The sequence below is a fragment of the Chiloscyllium punctatum genome, chromosome 30 (assembly GCF_047496795.1).
Source record: "Chiloscyllium punctatum isolate Juve2018m chromosome 30, sChiPun1.3, whole genome shotgun sequence".
NCBI classification, from domain to species: domain Eukaryota; kingdom Metazoa; phylum Chordata; class Chondrichthyes; order Orectolobiformes; family Hemiscylliidae; genus Chiloscyllium; species Chiloscyllium punctatum.
In genome coordinates this window covers 43956124-43975346 of record NC_092768.1, presented here as the reverse complement: position 1 = coordinate 43975346, position 19223 = coordinate 43956124, and the positions used below count along the sequence as shown (strand labels likewise).

The 19223-nt window shown below is 51.5% G+C and overlaps 9 non-coding genes across 9 annotated transcripts; all 9 read left to right on the top strand.

The window, feature by feature from the left end:
• Positions 1-140: 140 nt before the first annotated feature.
• LOC140455888 (U1 spliceosomal RNA) lies at positions 141-304 on the top strand. Its single transcript, XR_011953105.1, has one exon. It is a non-coding gene; the product is annotated as a U1 spliceosomal RNA (small nuclear RNA).
• A 2200-nt stretch (positions 305-2504) lies between these two features.
• LOC140455887 (U1 spliceosomal RNA) lies at positions 2505-2668 on the top strand. The gene has a single exon (XR_011953104.1). It is a non-coding gene; the product is annotated as a U1 spliceosomal RNA (small nuclear RNA).
• Positions 2669-4868: 2200 nt separating this feature from the next.
• Positions 4869-5032, top strand: LOC140455903 (U1 spliceosomal RNA). Its single transcript, XR_011953119.1, has one exon. It is a non-coding gene; the product is annotated as a U1 spliceosomal RNA (small nuclear RNA).
• Positions 5033-7232: 2200 nt separating this feature from the next.
• On the top strand, positions 7233-7396 carry LOC140455886 (U1 spliceosomal RNA). The gene has a single exon (XR_011953103.1). It is a non-coding gene; the product is annotated as a U1 spliceosomal RNA (small nuclear RNA).
• A 2200-nt stretch (positions 7397-9596) lies between these two features.
• Positions 9597-9760, top strand: LOC140455885 (U1 spliceosomal RNA). The gene has a single exon (XR_011953102.1). It is a non-coding gene; the product is annotated as a U1 spliceosomal RNA (small nuclear RNA).
• Positions 9761-11960: 2200 nt separating this feature from the next.
• Positions 11961-12124, top strand: LOC140455884 (U1 spliceosomal RNA). Its single transcript, XR_011953101.1, has one exon. It is a non-coding gene; the product is annotated as a U1 spliceosomal RNA (small nuclear RNA).
• Positions 12125-14324: 2200 nt separating this feature from the next.
• Positions 14325-14488, top strand: LOC140455882 (U1 spliceosomal RNA). Its single transcript, XR_011953100.1, has one exon. It is a non-coding gene; the product is annotated as a U1 spliceosomal RNA (small nuclear RNA).
• Positions 14489-16688: 2200 nt separating this feature from the next.
• Positions 16689-16852, top strand: LOC140455881 (U1 spliceosomal RNA). Its single transcript, XR_011953099.1, has one exon. It is a non-coding gene; the product is annotated as a U1 spliceosomal RNA (small nuclear RNA).
• Positions 16853-19052: 2200 nt separating this feature from the next.
• LOC140455880 (U1 spliceosomal RNA) lies at positions 19053-19216 on the top strand. The gene has a single exon (XR_011953098.1). It is a non-coding gene; the product is annotated as a U1 spliceosomal RNA (small nuclear RNA).
• The last annotated feature ends 7 nt before the right edge of the window (positions 19217-19223 follow it).

Genomic DNA, 19223 nt, shown 5'->3' with positions numbered 1-19223 from the left:
CGGTGATCCATTTGAAGAATGAAGCTGATCGACAGGCAGGGCAGGTTGAGTAAGTGAATGTCCGATGTTGCAAAAGTGAGTGAGTGTGAGAGTGAGAGGGAGCGGCTGTTGTGGGGTGTGAGCGAGTGTGAGCGCTGAGTATACTTACCTGGCAGGGGAGCTGACATGATCAGTGAGGTGGCGCTCCCAGGATGAGGCTATCCCATTGCACTTTGGGTGTGCTGACGCCTGCGATGTCCCCAAATGCGGGATACTCGACTGCAAAATTTGTGGTAGTGGGGGACTGCGTTCGCGCTCTCCCCTGATTTACAAACTAACGACAGAACGTGAATTGCAATTTTTCTGTAGGCAGTGGTGTTATACTGCAACTTGCCTTCTCACGGCTCTGTTTACGCCCAAGTTTGCCCGGGCAGTCTTTGGTATACCTTTCTTCCCACTCCAAGCAAGAGCCGTCCTAACTTTAAAACCGTAAAGTCTACCAAACTTCTGCTGCATATGTGACCATTTCCGTCTATTTCCTCACGATATCTCTCGACATGCTGCTTAAACACCTTCCCTCTTAACTGCTCTCAGTCACCATCTGCTCCATGTCTTACCACCGTTTGCTTCTTCTCCAACCTATCAAGCAAGGGCACCAACACCCTGAGCTACAAAGTGCAAAATCCAGCCCACCTCAGGCCTGGGGGGAGCAATGCCTCATCTTCCGCCTTCGGACCCTCCAACCACACAGCATCAATGTTGACTTCAACCGTTTCCTCATCTTCCAAACCCCATCTCATTTCAGACCCGACCCTCCACTTGACTTGTCCCACCTGTCCATTTTCTTTCCACCAATCCACTCCCCATCAATGCTCCTCAACCCCCACCCACTTGCATGTACCTCTCACCTTCACAGCAAGCTTTCCCCAGCTCCACAACCACCTCCAGTCCAATTACCGCTTTCGCTCTGCTCCAAGTCTCCAGTCTGCTCCAATTCAGCTCTCAGCCATTCTGTCCTGATACAGGCCTCTAATCCGCCCCCCAACCCCCCCATCCAGCTGTCACCCATTCTGTAGTGATCCAGGCCTGAAATCCGCTCCAATCCAGCTCTCAGCCATCCTGTACTGATCCAGCCCTCTAATCTGCTCCAATCCAGCTCTCAGTCATCCTGTGCTAATCCGGGCCTCGAATCAGCTCCAATCCAGCTCTCAGCCATTCGAGACTGTTGCATCTCTCCATCGGCACCTCCTCAGCTCTCAGCTGCTCCGCACTGATCCAGGCCTCTGGCTCACTGTGTTCTGCCTCACATCTGCTCCATACTGATCCAGGCCTCCAGCCCACTCTGATCTGCCTCTCAGCCTCTCCACACCACACTAGGCCTCCAGCCCACTGTGTGCTGGGTCACAGCAGCCCCGCACTGATCCAGGTCTCCAGCCCACTTTGTTCTGCCTCATAGTTGCTCTGCACTGATCCAGGCCTCTGGCTCACTCTGTCCTTCCTCATAACTGCTCCACACTAATCCAGGCCTCCAGCCTACTCTGTTCTGCCTCTCAGCGTCACCACACCACACTAGGCCTCCAGCCCACTGTGTGCTGGCTCACAGCTGCCCTGCACTGATCCAGGTCTCCAGCCCACTTTGTTCTGCTGCACAGCTGCTTCGCAGTAATCCAGGTATCCTAATTTAATCTTGTCCCATTTGTCAGCACTTGGCCCTTATCCCTCTGAACCCTTCCTATTCAGATGCCTTTCGCATGTTGTAATTGTACCAACCTCCATCATTGCGTCCACGCAGCACCCCTCTGTGTGAAATAGTTGCCCCCTAGATCCCTTTGAAATCTTTCCCTTCTCACCCGAAACCTATGCCCTCTAAATTTGGAATCCTTTGCCCCAGGGAAAGCAGCAGGTAAATCAGACATTTTAATCACAGGCCAGTTTATTTTACACAGAGGGTGGTGAGTGCTCGGAATGTGCAGCCAGACGAGGCGGTGGTCTCAGTTTCGTGTCTCATCCAACATAATGTTGAGAAATATGTTTCCCTGGCACCCTTAATCTTGCATGTGATTTCAAACTGAAGTCACTAATCTGATTGAAGAGAGATTTGCAAAGCTGCAGCTAAACATTGTAGAAAGTCGAGGTAAATTGGTTTTAAAAACTGCTTCCAGTTTCACAATCAAAGATTGGAAGTTGCTTTTATTCGCGTTGACATCAAATTCGGACGAGTGTTTGAAAAGAAAGTTGGAACTTTCCCTCCTCTTTTTCCGCGAATCAGGAGGCAGCCTGAAGGAAACAGGGGCGGGGCGCGTCCTTTGAAGGGATACATGCAGATAAGCAGTGCAGGCGCAGCCGTGGGTGGTATTTGAGTAAAACGGGAGTCCTGGAGACATTCGGTGATCCATTTGAAGAATGAAGCTGATCGACAGGCAGGGCAGGTTGAGTAAGTGAATGTCCGATGTTGCAAAAGTGAGTGAGTGTGAGAGTGAGAGGGAGCGGCTGTTGTGGGGTGTGAGCGAGTGTGAGCGCTGAGTATACTTACCTGGCAGGGGAGCTGACATGATCAGTGAGGTGGCGCTCCCAGGATGAGGCTATCCCATTGCACTTTGGGTGTGCTGACGCCTGCGATGTCCCCAAATGCGGGATACTCGACTGCAAAATTTGTGGTAGTGGGGGACTGCGTTCGCGCTCTCCCCTGATTTACAAACTAACGACAGAACGTGAATTGCAATTTTTCTGTAGGCAGTGGTGTTATACTGCAACTTGCCTTCTCACGGCTCTGTTTACGCCCAAGTTTGCCCGGGCAGTCTTTGGTATACCTTTCTTCCCACTCCAAGCAAGAGCCGTCCTAACTTTAAAACCGTAAAGTCTACCAAACTTCTGCTGCATATGTGACCATTTCCGTCTATTTCCTCACGATATCTCTCGACATGCTGCTTAAACACCTTCCCTCTTAACTGCTCTCAGTCACCATCTGCTCCATGTCTTACCACCGTTTGCTTCTTCTCCAACCTATCAAGCAAGGGCACCAACACCCTGAGCTACAAAGTGCAAAATCCAGCCCACCTCAGGCCTGGGGGGAGCAATGCCTCATCTTCCGCCTTCGGACCCTCCAACCACACAGCATCAATGTTGACTTCAACCGTTTCCTCATCTTCCAAACCCCATCTCATTTCAGACCCGACCCTCCACTTGACTTGTCCCACCTGTCCATTTTCTTTCCACCAATCCACTCCCCATCAATGCTCCTCAACCCCCACCCACTTGCATGTACCTCTCACCTTCACAGCAAGCTTTCCCCAGCTCCACAACCACCTCCAGTCCAATTACCGCTTTCGCTCTGCTCCAAGTCTCCAGTCTGCTCCAATTCAGCTCTCAGCCATTCTGTCCTGATACAGGCCTCTAATCCGCCCCCCAACCCCCCCATCCAGCTGTCACCCATTCTGTAGTGATCCAGGCCTGAAATCCGCTCCAATCCAGCTCTCAGCCATCCTGTACTGATCCAGCCCTCTAATCTGCTCCAATCCAGCTCTCAGTCATCCTGTGCTAATCCGGGCCTCGAATCAGCTCCAATCCAGCTCTCAGCCATTCGAGACTGTTGCATCTCTCCATCGGCACCTCCTCAGCTCTCAGCTGCTCCGCACTGATCCAGGCCTCTGGCTCACTGTGTTCTGCCTCACATCTGCTCCATACTGATCCAGGCCTCCAGCCCACTCTGATCTGCCTCTCAGCCTCTCCACACCACACTAGGCCTCCAGCCCACTGTGTGCTGGGTCACAGCAGCCCCGCACTGATCCAGGTCTCCAGCCCACTTTGTTCTGCCTCATAGTTGCTCTGCACTGATCCAGGCCTCTGGCTCACTCTGTCCTTCCTCATAACTGCTCCACACTAATCCAGGCCTCCAGCCTACTCTGTTCTGCCTCTCAGCGTCACCACACCACACTAGGCCTCCAGCCCACTGTGTGCTGGCTCACAGCTGCCCTGCACTGATCCAGGTCTCCAGCCCACTTTGTTCTGCTGCACAGCTGCTTCGCAGTAATCCAGGTATCCTAATTTAATCTTGTCCCATTTGTCAGCACTTGGCCCTTATCCCTCTGAACCCTTCCTATTCAGATGCCTTTCGCATGTTGTAATTGTACCAACCTCCATCATTGCGTCCACGCAGCACCCCTCTGTGTGAAATAGTTGCCCCCTAGATCCCTTTGAAATCTTTCCCTTCTCACCCGAAACCTATGCCCTCTAAATTTGGAATCCTTTGCCCCAGGGAAAGCAGCAGGTAAATCAGACATTTTAATCACAGGCCAGTTTATTTTACACAGAGGGTGGTGAGTGCTCGGAATGTGCAGCCAGACGAGGCGGTGGTCTCAGTTTCGTGTCTCATCCAACATAATGTTGAGAAATATGTTTCCCTGGCACCCTTAATCTTGCATGTGATTTCAAACTGAAGTCACTAATCTGATTGAAGAGAGATTTGCAAAGCTGCAGCTAAACATTGTAGAAAGTCGAGGTAAATTGGTTTTAAAAACTGCTTCCAGTTTCACAATCAAAGATTGGAAGTTGCTTTTATTCGCGTTGACATCAAATTCGGACGAGTGTTTGAAAAGAAAGTTGGAACTTTCCCTCCTCTTTTTCCGCGAATCAGGAGGCAGCCTGAAGGAAACAGGGGCGGGGCGCGTCCTTTGAAGGGATACATGCAGATAAGCAGTGCAGGCGCAGCCGTGGGTGGTATTTGAGTAAAACGGGAGTCCTGGAGACATTCGGTGATCCATTTGAAGAATGAAGCTGATCGACAGGCAGGGCAGGTTGAGTAAGTGAATGTCCGATGTTGCAAAAGTGAGTGAGTGTGAGAGTGAGAGGGAGCGGCTGTTGTGGGGTGTGAGCGAGTGTGAGCGCTGAGTATACTTACCTGGCAGGGGAGCTGACATGATCAGTGAGGTGGCGCTCCCAGGATGAGGCTATCCCATTGCACTTTGGGTGTGCTGACGCCTGCGATGTCCCCAAATGCGGGATACTCGACTGCAAAATTTGTGGTAGGGGGGGACTGCGTTCGCGCTCTCCCCTGATTTACAAACTAACGACAGAACGTGAATTGCAATTTTTCTGTAGGCAGTGGTGTTATACTGCAACTTGCCTTCTCACGGCTCTGTTTACGCCCAAGTTTGCCCGGGCAGTCTTTGGTATACCTTTCTTCCCACTCCAAGCAAGAGCCGTCCTAACTTTAAAACCGTAAAGTCTACCAAACTTCTGCTGCATATGTGACCATTTCCGTCTATTTCCTCACGATATCTCTCGACATGCTGCTTAAACACCTTCCCTCTTAACTGCTCTCAGTCACCATCTGCTCCATGTCTTACCACCGTTTGCTTCTTCTCCAACCTATCAAGCAAGGGCACCAACACCCTGAGCTACAAAGTGCAAAATCCAGCCCACCTCAGGCCTGGGGGGAGCAATGCCTCATCTTCCGCCTTCGGACCCTCCAACCACACAGCATCAATGTTGACTTCAACCGTTTCCTCATCTTCCAAACCCCATCTCATTTCAGACCCGACCCTCCACTTGACTTGTCCCACCTGTCCATTTTCTTTCCACCAATCCACTCCCCATCAATGCTCCTCAACCCCCACCCACTTGCATGTACCTCTCACCTTCACAGCAAGCTTTCCCCAGCTCCACAACCACCTCCAGTCCAATTACCGCTTTCGCTCTGCTCCAAGTCTCCAGTCTGCTCCAATTCAGCTCTCAGCCATTCTGTCCTGATACAGGCCTCTAATCCGCCCCCCAACCCCCCCATCCAGCTGTCACCCATTCTGTAGTGATCCAGGCCTGAAATCCGCTCCAATCCAGCTCTCAGCCATCCTGTACTGATCCAGCCCTCTAATCTGCTCCAATCCAGCTCTCAGTCATCCTGTGCTAATCCGGGCCTCGAATCAGCTCCAATCCAGCTCTCAGCCATTCGAGACTGTTGCATCTCTCCATCGGCACCTCCTCAGCTCTCAGCTGCTCCGCACTGATCCAGGCCTCTGGCTCACTGTGTTCTGCCTCACATCTGCTCCATACTGATCCAGGCCTCCAGCCCACTCTGATCTGCCTCTCAGCCTCTCCACACCACACTAGGCCTCCAGCCCACTGTGTGCTGGGTCACAGCAGCCCCGCACTGATCCAGGTCTCCAGCCCACTTTGTTCTGCCTCATAGTTGCTCTGCACTGATCCAGGCCTCTGGCTCACTCTGTCCTTCCTCATAACTGCTCCACACTAATCCAGGCCTCCAGCCTACTCTGTTCTGCCTCTCAGCGTCACCACACCACACTAGGCCTCCAGCCCACTGTGTGCTGGCTCACAGCTGCCCTGCACTGATCCAGGTCTCCAGCCCACTTTGTTCTGCTGCACAGCTGCTTCGCAGTAATCCAGGTATCCTAATTTAATCTTGTCCCATTTGTCAGCACTTGGCCCTTATCCCTCTGAACCCTTCCTATTCAGATGCCTTTCGCATGTTGTAATTGTACCAACCTCCATCATTGCGTCCACGCAGCACCCCTCTGTGTGAAATAGTTGCCCCCTAGATCCCTTTGAAATCTTTCCCTTCTCACCCGAAACCTATGCCCTCTAAATTTGGAATCCTTTGCCCCAGGGAAAGCAGCAGGTAAATCAGACATTTTAATCACAGGCCAGTTTATTTTACACAGAGGGTGGTGAGTGCTCGGAATGTGCAGCCAGACGAGGCGGTGGTCTCAGTTTCGTGTCTCATCCAACATAATGTTGAGAAATATGTTTCCCTGGCACCCTTAATCTTGCATGTGATTTCAAACTGAAGTCACTAATCTGATTGAAGAGAGATTTGCAAAGCTGCAGCTAAACATTGTAGAAAGTCGAGGTAAATTGGTTTTAAAAACTGCTTCCAGTTTCACAATCAAAGATTGGAAGTTGCTTTTATTCGCGTTGACATCAAATTCGGACGAGTGTTTGAAAAGAAAGTTGGAACTTTCCCTCCTCTTTTTCCGCGAATCAGGAGGCAGCCTGAAGGAAACAGGGGCGGGGCGCGTCCTTTGAAGGGATACATGCAGATAAGCAGTGCAGGCGCAGCCGTGGGTGGTATTTGAGTAAAACGGGAGTCCTGGAGACATTCGGTGATCCATTTGAAGAATGAAGCTGATCGACAGGCAGGGCAGGTTGAGTAAGTGAATGTCCGATGTTGCAAAAGTGAGTGAGTGTGAGAGTGAGAGGGAGCGGCTGTTGTGGGGTGTGAGCGAGTGTGAGCGCTGAGTATACTTACCTGGCAGGGGAGCTGACATGATCAGTGAGGTGGCGCTCCCAGGATGAGGCTATCCCATTGCACTTTGGGTGTGCTGACGCCTGCGATGTCCCCAAATGCGGGATACTCGACTGCAAAATTTGTGGTAGTGGGGGACTGCGTTCGCGCTCTCCCCTGATTTACAAACTAACGACAGAACGTGAATTGCAATTTTTCTGTAGGCAGTGGTGTTATACTGCAACTTGCCTTCTCACGGCTCTGTTTACGCCCAAGTTTGCCCGGGCAGTCTTTGGTATACCTTTCTTCCCACTCCAAGCAAGAGCCGTCCTAACTTTAAAACCGTAAAGTCTACCAAACTTCTGCTGCATATGTGACCATTTCCGTCTATTTCCTCACGATATCTCTCGACATGCTGCTTAAACACCTTCCCTCTTAACTGCTCTCAGTCACCATCTGCTCCATGTCTTACCACCGTTTGCTTCTTCTCCAACCTATCAAGCAAGGGCACCAACACCCTGAGCTACAAAGTGCAAAATCCAGCCCACCTCAGGCCTGGGGGGAGCAATGCCTCATCTTCCGCCTTCGGACCCTCCAACCACACAGCATCAATGTTGACTTCAACCGTTTCCTCATCTTCCAAACCCCATCTCATTTCAGACCCGACCCTCCACTTGACTTGTCCCACCTGTCCATTTTCTTTCCACCAATCCACTCCCCATCAATGCTCCTCAACCCCCACCCACTTGCATGTACCTCTCACCTTCACAGCAAGCTTTCCCCAGCTCCACAACCACCTCCAGTCCAATTACCGCTTTCGCTCTGCTCCAAGTCTCCAGTCTGCTCCAATTCAGCTCTCAGCCATTCTGTCCTGATACAGGCCTCTAATCCGCCCCCCAACCCCCCCATCCAGCTGTCACCCATTCTGTAGTGATCCAGGCCTGAAATCCGCTCCAATCCAGCTCTCAGCCATCCTGTACTGATCCAGCCCTCTAATCTGCTCCAATCCAGCTCTCAGTCATCCTGTGCTAATCCGGGCCTCGAATCAGCTCCAATCCAGCTCTCAGCCATTCGAGACTGTTGCATCTCTCCATCGGCACCTCCTCAGCTCTCAGCTGCTCCGCACTGATCCAGGCCTCTGGCTCACTGTGTTCTGCCTCACATCTGCTCCATACTGATCCAGGCCTCCAGCCCACTCTGATCTGCCTCTCAGCCTCTCCACACCACACTAGGCCTCCAGCCCACTGTGTGCTGGGTCACAGCAGCCCCGCACTGATCCAGGTCTCCAGCCCACTTTGTTCTGCCTCATAGTTGCTCTGCACTGATCCAGGCCTCTGGCTCACTCTGTCCTTCCTCATAACTGCTCCACACTAATCCAGGCCTCCAGCCTACTCTGTTCTGCCTCTCAGCGTCACCACACCACACTAGGCCTCCAGCCCACTGTGTGCTGGCTCACAGCTGCCCTGCACTGATCCAGGTCTCCAGCCCACTTTGTTCTGCTGCACAGCTGCTTCGCAGTAATCCAGGTATCCTAATTTAATCTTGTCCCATTTGTCAGCACTTGGCCCTTATCCCTCTGAACCCTTCCTATTCAGATGCCTTTCGCATGTTGTAATTGTACCAACCTCCATCATTGCGTCCACGCAGCACCCCTCTGTGTGAAATAGTTGCCCCCTAGATCCCTTTGAAATCTTTCCCTTCTCACCCGAAACCTATGCCCTCTAAATTTGGAATCCTTTGCCCCAGGGAAAGCAGCAGGTAAATCAGACATTTTAATCACAGGCCAGTTTATTTTACACAGAGGGTGGTGAGTGCTCGGAATGTGCAGCCAGACGAGGCGGTGGTCTCAGTTTCGTGTCTCATCCAACATAATGTTGAGAAATATGTTTCCCTGGCACCCTTAATCTTGCATGTGATTTCAAACTGAAGTCACTAATCTGATTGAAGAGAGATTTGCAAAGCTGCAGCTAAACATTGTAGAAAGTCGAGGTAAATTGGTTTTAAAAACTGCTTCCAGTTTCACAATCAAAGATTGGAAGTTGCTTTTATTCGCGTTGACATCAAATTCGGACGAGTGTTTGAAAAGAAAGTTGGAACTTTCCCTCCTCTTTTTCCGCGAATCAGGAGGCAGCCTGAAGGAAACAGGGGCGGGGCGCGTCCTTTGAAGGGATACATGCAGATAAGCAGTGCAGGCGCAGCCGTGGGTGGTATTTGAGTAAAACGGGAGTCCTGGAGACATTCGGTGATCCATTTGAAGAATGAAGCTGATCGACAGGCAGGGCAGGTTGAGTAAGTGAATGTCCGATGTTGCAAAAGTGAGTGAGTGTGAGAGTGAGAGGGAGCGGCTGTTGTGGGGTGTGAGCGAGTGTGAGCGCTGAGTATACTTACCTGGCAGGGGAGCTGACATGATCAGTGAGGTGGCGCTCCCAGGATGAGGCTATCCCATTGCACTTTGGGTGTGCTGACGCCTGCGATGTCCCCAAATGCGGGATACTCGACTGCAAAATTTGTGGTAGTGGGGGACTGCGTTCGCGCTCTCCCCTGATTTACAAACTAACGACAGAACGTGAATTGCAATTTTTCTGTAGGCAGTGGTGTTATACTGCAACTTGCCTTCTCACGGCTCTGTTTACGCCCAAGTTTGCCCGGGCAGTCTTTGGTATACCTTTCTTCCCACTCCAAGCAAGAGCCGTCCTAACTTTAAAACCGTAAAGTCTACCAAACTTCTGCTGCATATGTGACCATTTCCGTCTATTTCCTCACGATATCTCTCGACATGCTGCTTAAACACCTTCCCTCTTAACTGCTCTCAGTCACCATCTGCTCCATGTCTTACCACCGTTTGCTTCTTCTCCAACCTATCAAGCAAGGGCACCAACACCCTGAGCTACAAAGTGCAAAATCCAGCCCACCTCAGGCCTGGGGGGAGCAATGCCTCATCTTCCGCCTTCGGACCCTCCAACCACACAGCATCAATGTTGACTTCAACCGTTTCCTCATCTTCCAAACCCCATCTCATTTCAGACCCGACCCTCCACTTGACTTGTCCCACCTGTCCATTTTCTTTCCACCAATCCACTCCCCATCAATGCTCCTCAACCCCCACCCACTTGCATGTACCTCTCACCTTCACAGCAAGCTTTCCCCAGCTCCACAACCACCTCCAGTCCAATTACCGCTTTCGCTCTGCTCCAAGTCTCCAGTCTGCTCCAATTCAGCTCTCAGCCATTCTGTCCTGATACAGGCCTCTAATCCGCCCCCCAACCCCCCCATCCAGCTGTCACCCATTCTGTAGTGATCCAGGCCTGAAATCCGCTCCAATCCAGCTCTCAGCCATCCTGTACTGATCCAGCCCTCTAATCTGCTCCAATCCAGCTCTCAGTCATCCTGTGCTAATCCGGGCCTCGAATCAGCTCCAATCCAGCTCTCAGCCATTCGAGACTGTTGCATCTCTCCATCGGCACCTCCTCAGCTCTCAGCTGCTCCGCACTGATCCAGGCCTCTGGCTCACTGTGTTCTGCCTCACATCTGCTCCATACTGATCCAGGCCTCCAGCCCACTCTGATCTGCCTCTCAGCCTCTCCACACCACACTAGGCCTCCAGCCCACTGTGTGCTGGGTCACAGCAGCCCCGCACTGATCCAGGTCTCCAGCCCACTTTGTTCTGCCTCATAGTTGCTCTGCACTGATCCAGGCCTCTGGCTCACTCTGTCCTTCCTCATAACTGCTCCACACTAATCCAGGCCTCCAGCCTACTCTGTTCTGCCTCTCAGCGTCACCACACCACACTAGGCCTCCAGCCCACTGTGTGCTGGCTCACAGCTGCCCTGCACTGATCCAGGTCTCCAGCCCACTTTGTTCTGCTGCACAGCTGCTTCGCAGTAATCCAGGTATCCTAATTTAATCTTGTCCCATTTGTCAGCACTTGGCCCTTATCCCTCTGAACCCTTCCTATTCAGATGCCTTTCGCATGTTGTAATTGTACCAACCTCCATCATTGCGTCCACGCAGCACCCCTCTGTGTGAAATAGTTGCCCCCTAGATCCCTTTGAAATCTTTCCCTTCTCACCCGAAACCTATGCCCTCTAAATTTGGAATCCTTTGCCCCAGGGAAAGCAGCAGGTAAATCAGACATTTTAATCACAGGCCAGTTTATTTTACACAGAGGGTGGTGAGTGCTCGGAATGTGCAGCCAGACGAGGCGGTGGTCTCAGTTTCGTGTCTCATCCAACATAATGTTGAGAAATATGTTTCCCTGGCACCCTTAATCTTGCATGTGATTTCAAACTGAAGTCACTAATCTGATTGAAGAGAGATTTGCAAAGCTGCAGCTAAACATTGTAGAAAGTCGAGGTAAATTGGTTTTAAAAACTGCTTCCAGTTTCACAATCAAAGATTGGAAGTTGCTTTTATTCGCGTTGACATCAAATTCGGACGAGTGTTTGAAAAGAAAGTTGGAACTTTCCCTCCTCTTTTTCCGCGAATCAGGAGGCAGCCTGAAGGAAACAGGGGCGGGGCGCGTCCTTTGAAGGGATACATGCAGATAAGCAGTGCAGGCGCAGCCGTGGGTGGTATTTGAGTAAAACGGGAGTCCTGGAGACATTCGGTGATCCATTTGAAGAATGAAGCTGATCGACAGGCAGGGCAGGTTGAGTAAGTGAATGTCCGATGTTGCAAAAGTGAGTGAGTGTGAGAGTGAGAGGGAGCGGCTGTTGTGGGGTGTGAGCGAGTGTGAGCGCTGAGTATACTTACCTGGCAGGGGAGCTGACATGATCAGTGAGGTGGCGCTCCCAGGATGAGGCTATCCCATTGCACTTTGGGTGTGCTGACGCCTGCGATGTCCCCAAATGCGGGATACTCGACTGCAAAATTTGTGGTAGTGGGGGACTGCGTTCGCGCTCTCCCCTGATTTACAAACTAACGACAGAACGTGAATTGCAATTTTTCTGTAGGCAGTGGTGTTATACTGCAACTTGCCTTCTCACGGCTCTGTTCACGCCCAAGTTTGCCCGGGCAGTCTTTGGTATACCTTTCTTCCCACTCCAAGCAAGAGCCGTCCTAACTTTAAAACCGTTAAGTCTACCAAACTTCTGCTGCATATGTGACCATTTCCGTCTATTTCCTCACGATATCTCTCGACATGCTGCTTAAACACCTTCCCTCTTAACTGCTCTCAGTCACCATCTGCTCCATGTCATACCACCGTTTGCTTCTTCTCCAACCTATCAAGCAAGGGCACCAACACCCTGAGCTACAAAGTGCAAAATCCAGCCCACCTCACGCCTGGGGGGAGCAATGCCTCATCTTCCGCCTTCGGACCCTCCAACCACACAGCATCAATGTTGACTTCAACCGTTTCCTCATCTTCCAAACCCCATCTCATTTCAGACCCGACCCTCCACTTGACTTGTCCCACCTGTCCATTTTCTTTCCACCAATCCACTCCCCATCAATGCTCCTCAACCCCCACCCACTTGCATGTACCTCTCACCTTCACAGCAAGCTTTCCCCAGCTCCACAACCACCTCCAGTCCAATTACCGCTTTCGCTCTGCTCCAAGTCTCCAGTCTGCTCCAATTCAGCTCTCAGCCATTCTGTCCTGATACAGGCCTCTAATCCGCCCCCCAACCCCCCCATCCAGCTGTCACCCATTCTGTAGTGATCCAGGCCTGAAATCCGCTCCAATCCAGCTCTCAGCCATCCTGTACTGATCCAGCCCTCTAATCTGCTCCAATCCAGCTCTCAGTCATCCTGTGCTAATCCGGGCCTCGAATCAGCTCCAATCCAGCTCTCAGCCATTCGAGACTGTTGCATCTCTCCATCGGCACCTCCTCAGCTCTCAGCTGCTCCGCACTGATCCAGGCCTCTGGCTCACTGTGTTCTGCCTCACATCTGCTCCACACTGATCCAGGTCTCCAGCCTACCCTGTTGTGCCTCCCAGCCTCTCCACACCACACTAGGCCTCCAGCCCACTGTGTGCTGGGTCACAGCAGCCCCGCACTGATCCAGGTCTCCAGCCCACTTTGTTCTGCCTCATAGTTGCTCTGCACTGATCCAGGCCTCTGGCTCACTCTGTCCTTCCTCATAACTGCTCCACACTAATCCAGGCCTCCAGCCTACTCTGTTCTGCCTCTCAGCGTCACCACACCACACTAGGCCTCCAGCCCACTGTGTGCTGGCTCACAGCTGCCCTGCACTGATCCAGGTCTCCAGCCCACTTTGTTCTGCTGCACAGCTGCTTCGCAGTAATCCAGGTATCCTAATTTAATCTTGTCCCATTTGTCAGCACTTGGCCCTTATCCCTCTGAACCCTTCCTATTCAGATGCCTTTCGCATGTTGTAATTGTACCAACCTCCATCATTGCGTCCACGCAGCACCCCTCTGTGTGAAATAGTTGCCCCCTAGATCCCTTTGAAATCTTTCCCTTCTCACCCGAAACCTATGCCCTCTAAATTTGGAATCCTTTGCCCCAGGGAAAGTAGCAGGTAAATCAGACATTTTAATCACAGGCCAGTTTATTTTACACAGAGGGTGGTGAGTGCTCGGAATGTGCAGCCAGACGAGGCGGTGGTCTCAGTTTCGTGTCTCATCCAACATAATGTTGAGAAATATGTTTCCCTGGCACCCTTAATCTTGCATGTGATTTCAAACTGAAGTCACTAATCTGATTGAAGAGAGATTTGCAAAGCTGCAGCTAAACATTGTAGAAAGTCGAGGTAAATTGGTTTTAAAAACTGCTTCCAGTTTCACAATCAAAGATTGGAAGTTGCTTTTATTCGCGTTGACATCAAATTCGGACGAGTGTTTGAAAAGAAAGTTGGAACTTTCCCTCCTCTTTTTCCGCGAATCAGGAGGCAGCCTGAAGGAAACAGGGGCGGGGCGCGTCCTTTGAAGGGATACATGCAGATAAGCAGTGCAGGCGCAGCCGTGGGTGGTATTTGAGTAAAACGGGAGTCCTGGAGACATTCGGTGATCCATTTGAAGAATGAAGCTGATCGACAGGCAGGGCAGGTTGAGTAAGTGAATGTCCGATGTTGCAAAAGTGAGTGAGTGTGAGAGTGAGAGGGAGCGGCTGTTGTGGGGTGTGAGCGAGTGTGAGCGCTGAGTATACTTACCTGGCAGGGGAGCTGACATGATCAGTGAGGTGGCGCTCCCAGGATGAGGCTATCCCATTGCACTTTGGGTGTGCTGACGCCTGCGATGTCCCCAAATGCGGGATACTCGACTGCAAAATTTGTGGTAGTGGGGGACTGCGTTCGCGCTCTCCCCTGATTTACAAACTAACGACAGAACGTGAATTGCAATTTTTCTGTAGGCAGTGGTGTTATACTGCAACTTGCCTTCTCACGGCTCTGTTTACGCCCAAGTTTGCCCGGGCAGTCTTTGGTATACCTTTCTTCCCACTCCAAGCAAGAGCCGTCCTAACTTTAAAACCGTAAAGTCTACCAAACTTCTGCTGCATATGTGACCATTTCCGTCTATTTCCTCACGATATCTCTCGACATGCTGCTTAAACACCTTCCCTCTTAACTGCTCTCAGTCACCATCTGCTCCATGTCTTACCACCGTTTGCTTCTTCTCCAACCTATCAAGCAAGGGCACCAACACCCTGAGCTACAAAGTGCAAAATCCAGCCCACCTCAGGCCTGGGGGGAGCAATGCCTCATCTTCCGCCTTCGGACCCTCCAACCACACAGCATCAATGTTGACTTCAACCGTTTCCTCATCTTCCAAACCCCATCTCATTTCAGACCCGACCCTCCACTTGACTTGTCCCACCTGTCCATTTTCTTTCCACCAATCCACTCCCCATCAATGCTCCTCAACCCCCACCCACTTGCATGTACCTCTCACCTTCACAGCAAGCTTTCCCCAGCTCCACAACCACCTCCAGTCCAATTACCGCTTTCGCTCTGCTCCAAGTCTCCAGTCTGCTCCAATTCAGCTCTCAGCCATTCTGTCCTGATACAGGCCTCTAATCCGCCCCCCAACCCCCCCATCCAGCTGTCACCCATTCTGTAGTGATCCAGGCCTGAAATCCGCTCCAATCCAGCTCTCAGCCATCCTGTACTGATCCAGCCCTCTAATCTGCTCCAATCCAGCTCTCAGTCATCCTGTGCTAATCCGGGCCTCGAATCAGCTCCAATCCAGCTCTCAGCCATTCGAGACTGTTGCATCTCTCCATCGGCACCTCCTCAGCTCTCAGCTGCTCCGCACTGATCCAGGCCTCTGGCTCACTGTGTTCTGCCTCACATCTGCTCCATACTGATCCAGGCCTCCAGCCCACTCTGATCTGCCTCTCAGCCTCTCCACACCACACTAGGCCTCCAGCCCACTGTGTGCTGGGTCACAGCAGCCCCGCACTGATCCAGGTCTCCAGCCCACTTTGTTCTGCCTCATAGTTGCTCTGCACTGATCCAGGCCTCTGGCTCACTCTGTCCTTCCTCATAACTGCTCCACACTAATCCAGGCCTCCAGCCTACTCTGTTCTGCCTCTCAGCGTCACCACACCACACTAGGCCTCCAGTCCACTGTGTGCTGGCTCACAGCTGCCCTGCACTGATCCAGGTCTCCAGCCCACTTTGTTCTGCTGCACAGCTGCTTCGCAGTAATCCAGGTATCCTAATTTAATCTTGTCCCATTTGTCAGCACTTGGCCCTTATCCCTCTGAACCCTTCCTATTCAGATGCCTTTCGCATGTTGTAATTGTACCAACCTCCATCATTGCGTCCACGCAGCACCCCTCTGTGTGAAATAGTTGCCCCCTAGATCCCTTTGAAATCTTTCCCTTCTCACCCGAAACCTATGCCCTCTAAATTTGGAATCCTTTGCCCCAGGGAAAGCAGCAGGTAAATCAGACATTTTAATCACAGGCCAGTTTATTTTACACAGAGGGTGGTGAGTGCTCGGAATGTGCAGCCAGACGAGGCGGTGGTCTCAGTTTCGTGTCTCATCCAACATAATGTTGAGAAATATGTTTCCCTGGCACCCTTAATCTTGCATGTGATTTCAAACTGAAGTCACTAATCTGATTGAAGAGAGATTTGCAAAGCTGCAGCTAAACATTGTAGAAAGTCGAGGTAAATTGGTTTTAAAAACTGCTTCCAGTTTCACAATCAAAGATTGGAAGTTGCTTTTATTCGCGTTGACATCAAATTCGGACGAGTGTTTGAAAAGAAAGTTGGAACTTTCCCTCCTCTTTTTCCGCGAATCAGGAGGCAGCCTGAAGGAAACAGGGGCGGGGCGCGTCCTTTGAAGGGATACATGCAGATAAGCAGTGCAGGCGCAGCCGTGGGTGGTATTTGAGTAAAACGGGAGTCCTGGAGACATTCGGTGATCCATTTGAAGAATGAAGCTGATCGACAGGCAGGGCAGGTTGAGTAAGTGAATGTCCGATGTTGCAAAAGTGAGTGAGTGTGAGAGTGAGAGGGAGCGGCTGTTGTGGGGTGTGAGCGAGTGTGAGCGCTGAGTATACTTACCTGGCAGGGGAGCTGACATGATCAGTGAGGTGGCGCTCCCAGGATGAGGCTATCCCATTGCACTTTGGGTGTGCTGACGCCTGCGATGTCCCCAAATGCGGGATACTCGACTGCAAAATTTGTGGTAGTGGGGGACTGCGTTCGCGCTCTCCCCTGATTTACAAACTAACGACAGAACGTGAATTGCAATTTTTCTGTAGGCAGTGGTGTTATACTGCAACTTGCCTTCTCACGGCTCTGTTTACGCCCAAGTTTGCCCGGGCAGTCTTTGGTACACCTTTCTTCCCACTCCAAGCAAGAGCCGTCCTAACTTTAAAACCGTTAAGTCTACCAAACTTCTGCTGCATATGTGACCATTTCCGTCTATTTCCTCACGATATCTCTCGACATGCTGCTTAAACACCTTCCCTCTTAACTGCTCTCAGTCACCATCTGCTCCATGTCATATCACCGTTTGCTTCTTCTCCAACCTATCAAGCAAGGGCACCAACACCCTGAGCTACAAAGTGCAAAATCCAGCCCACCTCACGCCTGGGGGGAGCAATGCCTCATCTTCCGCCTTCGGACCCTCCAACCACACAGCATCAATGTTGACTTCAACCGTTTCCTCATCTTCCAAACCCCATCTCATTTCAGACCCGACCCTCCACTTGACTTGTCCCACCTGTCCATTTTCTTTCCACCAATCCACTCCCCATCAATGCTCCTCAACCCCCACCCACTTGCATGTACCTCTCACCTTCACAGCAAGCTTTCCCCAGCTCCACAACCACCTCCAGTCCAATTACCGCTTTCGCTCTGCTCCAAGTCTCCAGTCTGCTCCAATTCAGCTCTCAGCCATTCTGTCCTGATACAGGCCTCTAATCCGCCCCCCAACCCCCCCATCCAGCTGTCACCCATTCTGTAGTGATCCAGGCCTGAAATCCGCTCCAATCCAGCTCTCAGCCATCCTGTACTGATCCAGCCCTCTAATCTGCTCCAATCCAGCTCTCAGTCATCCTGTGCTAATCCGGGCCTCGAATCAGCTCCAATCCAGCTCTCAGCCATTCGAGACTGTTGCATCTCTCCATCGGCACCTCCTCAGCTCTCAGCTGCTCCGCACTGATCCAGGCCTCTGGCTCACTGTGTTCTGCCTCACATCTGCTCCATACTGATCCAGGCCTCCAGCCCACTCTGATCTGCCTCTCAGCCTCTCCACACCACACTAGGCCTCCAGCCCACTGTGTGCTGGGTCACAGCAGCCCCGCACTGATCCAGGTCTCCAGCCCACTTTGTTCTGCCTCATAGTTGCTCTGCACTGATCCAGGCCTCTGGCTCACTCTGTCCTTCCTCATAACTGCTCCACACTAATCCAGGCCTCCAGCCTACTCTGTTCTGCCTCTCAGCGTCACCACACCACACTAGGCCTCCAGCCCACTGTGTGCTGGCTCACAGCTGCCCTGCACTGATCCAGGTCTCCAGCCCACTTTGTTCTGCTGCACAGCTGCTTCGCAGTAATCCAGGTATCCTAATTTAATCTTGTCCCATTTGTCAGCACTTGGCCCTTATCCCTCTGAACCCTTCCTATTCAGATGCCTTTCGCATGTTGTAATTGTACCAACCTCCATCATTGCGTCCACGCAGCACCCCTCTGTGTGAAATAGTTGCCCCCTAGATCCCTTTGAAATCTTTCCCTTCTCACCCGAAACCTATGCCCTCTAAATTTGGAATCCTTTGCCCCAGGGAAAGCAGCAGGTAAATCAGACATTTTAATCACAGGCCAGTTTATTTTACACAGAGGGTGGTGAGTGCTCGGAATGTGCAGCCAGACGAGGCGGTGGTCTCAGTTTCGTGTCTCATCCAACATAATGTTGAGAAATATGTTTCCCTGGCACCCTTAATCTTGCATGTGATTTCAAACTGAAGTCACTAATCTGATTGAAGAGAGATTTGCAAAGCTGCAGCTAAACATTGTAGAAAGTCGAGGTAAATTGGTTTTAAAAACTGCTTCCAGTTTCACAATCAAAGATTGGAAGTTGCTTTTATTCGCGTTGACATCAAATTCGGACGAGTGTTTGAAAAGAAAGTTGGAACTTTCCCTCCTCTTTTTCCGCGAATCAGGAGGCAGCCTGAAGGAAACAGGGGCGGGGCGCGTCCTTTGAAGGGATACATGCAGATAAGCAGTGCAGGCGCAGCCGTGGGTGGTATTTGAGTAAAACGGGAGTCCTGGAGACATTCGGTGATCCATTTGAAGAATGAAGCTGATCGACAGGCAGGGCAGGTTGAGTAAGTGAATGTCCGATGTTGCAAAAGTGAGTGAGTGTGAGAGTGAGAGGGAGCGGCTGTTGTGGGGTGTGAGCGAGTGTGAGCGCTGAGTATACTTACCTGGCAGGGGAGCTGACATGATCAGTGAGGTGGCGCTCCCAGGATGAGGCTATCCCATTGCACTTTGGGTGTGCTGACGCCTGCGATGTCCCCAAATGCGGGATACTCGACTGCAAAATTTGTGGTAGTGGGGGACTGCGTTCGCGCTCTCCCCTGATTTACA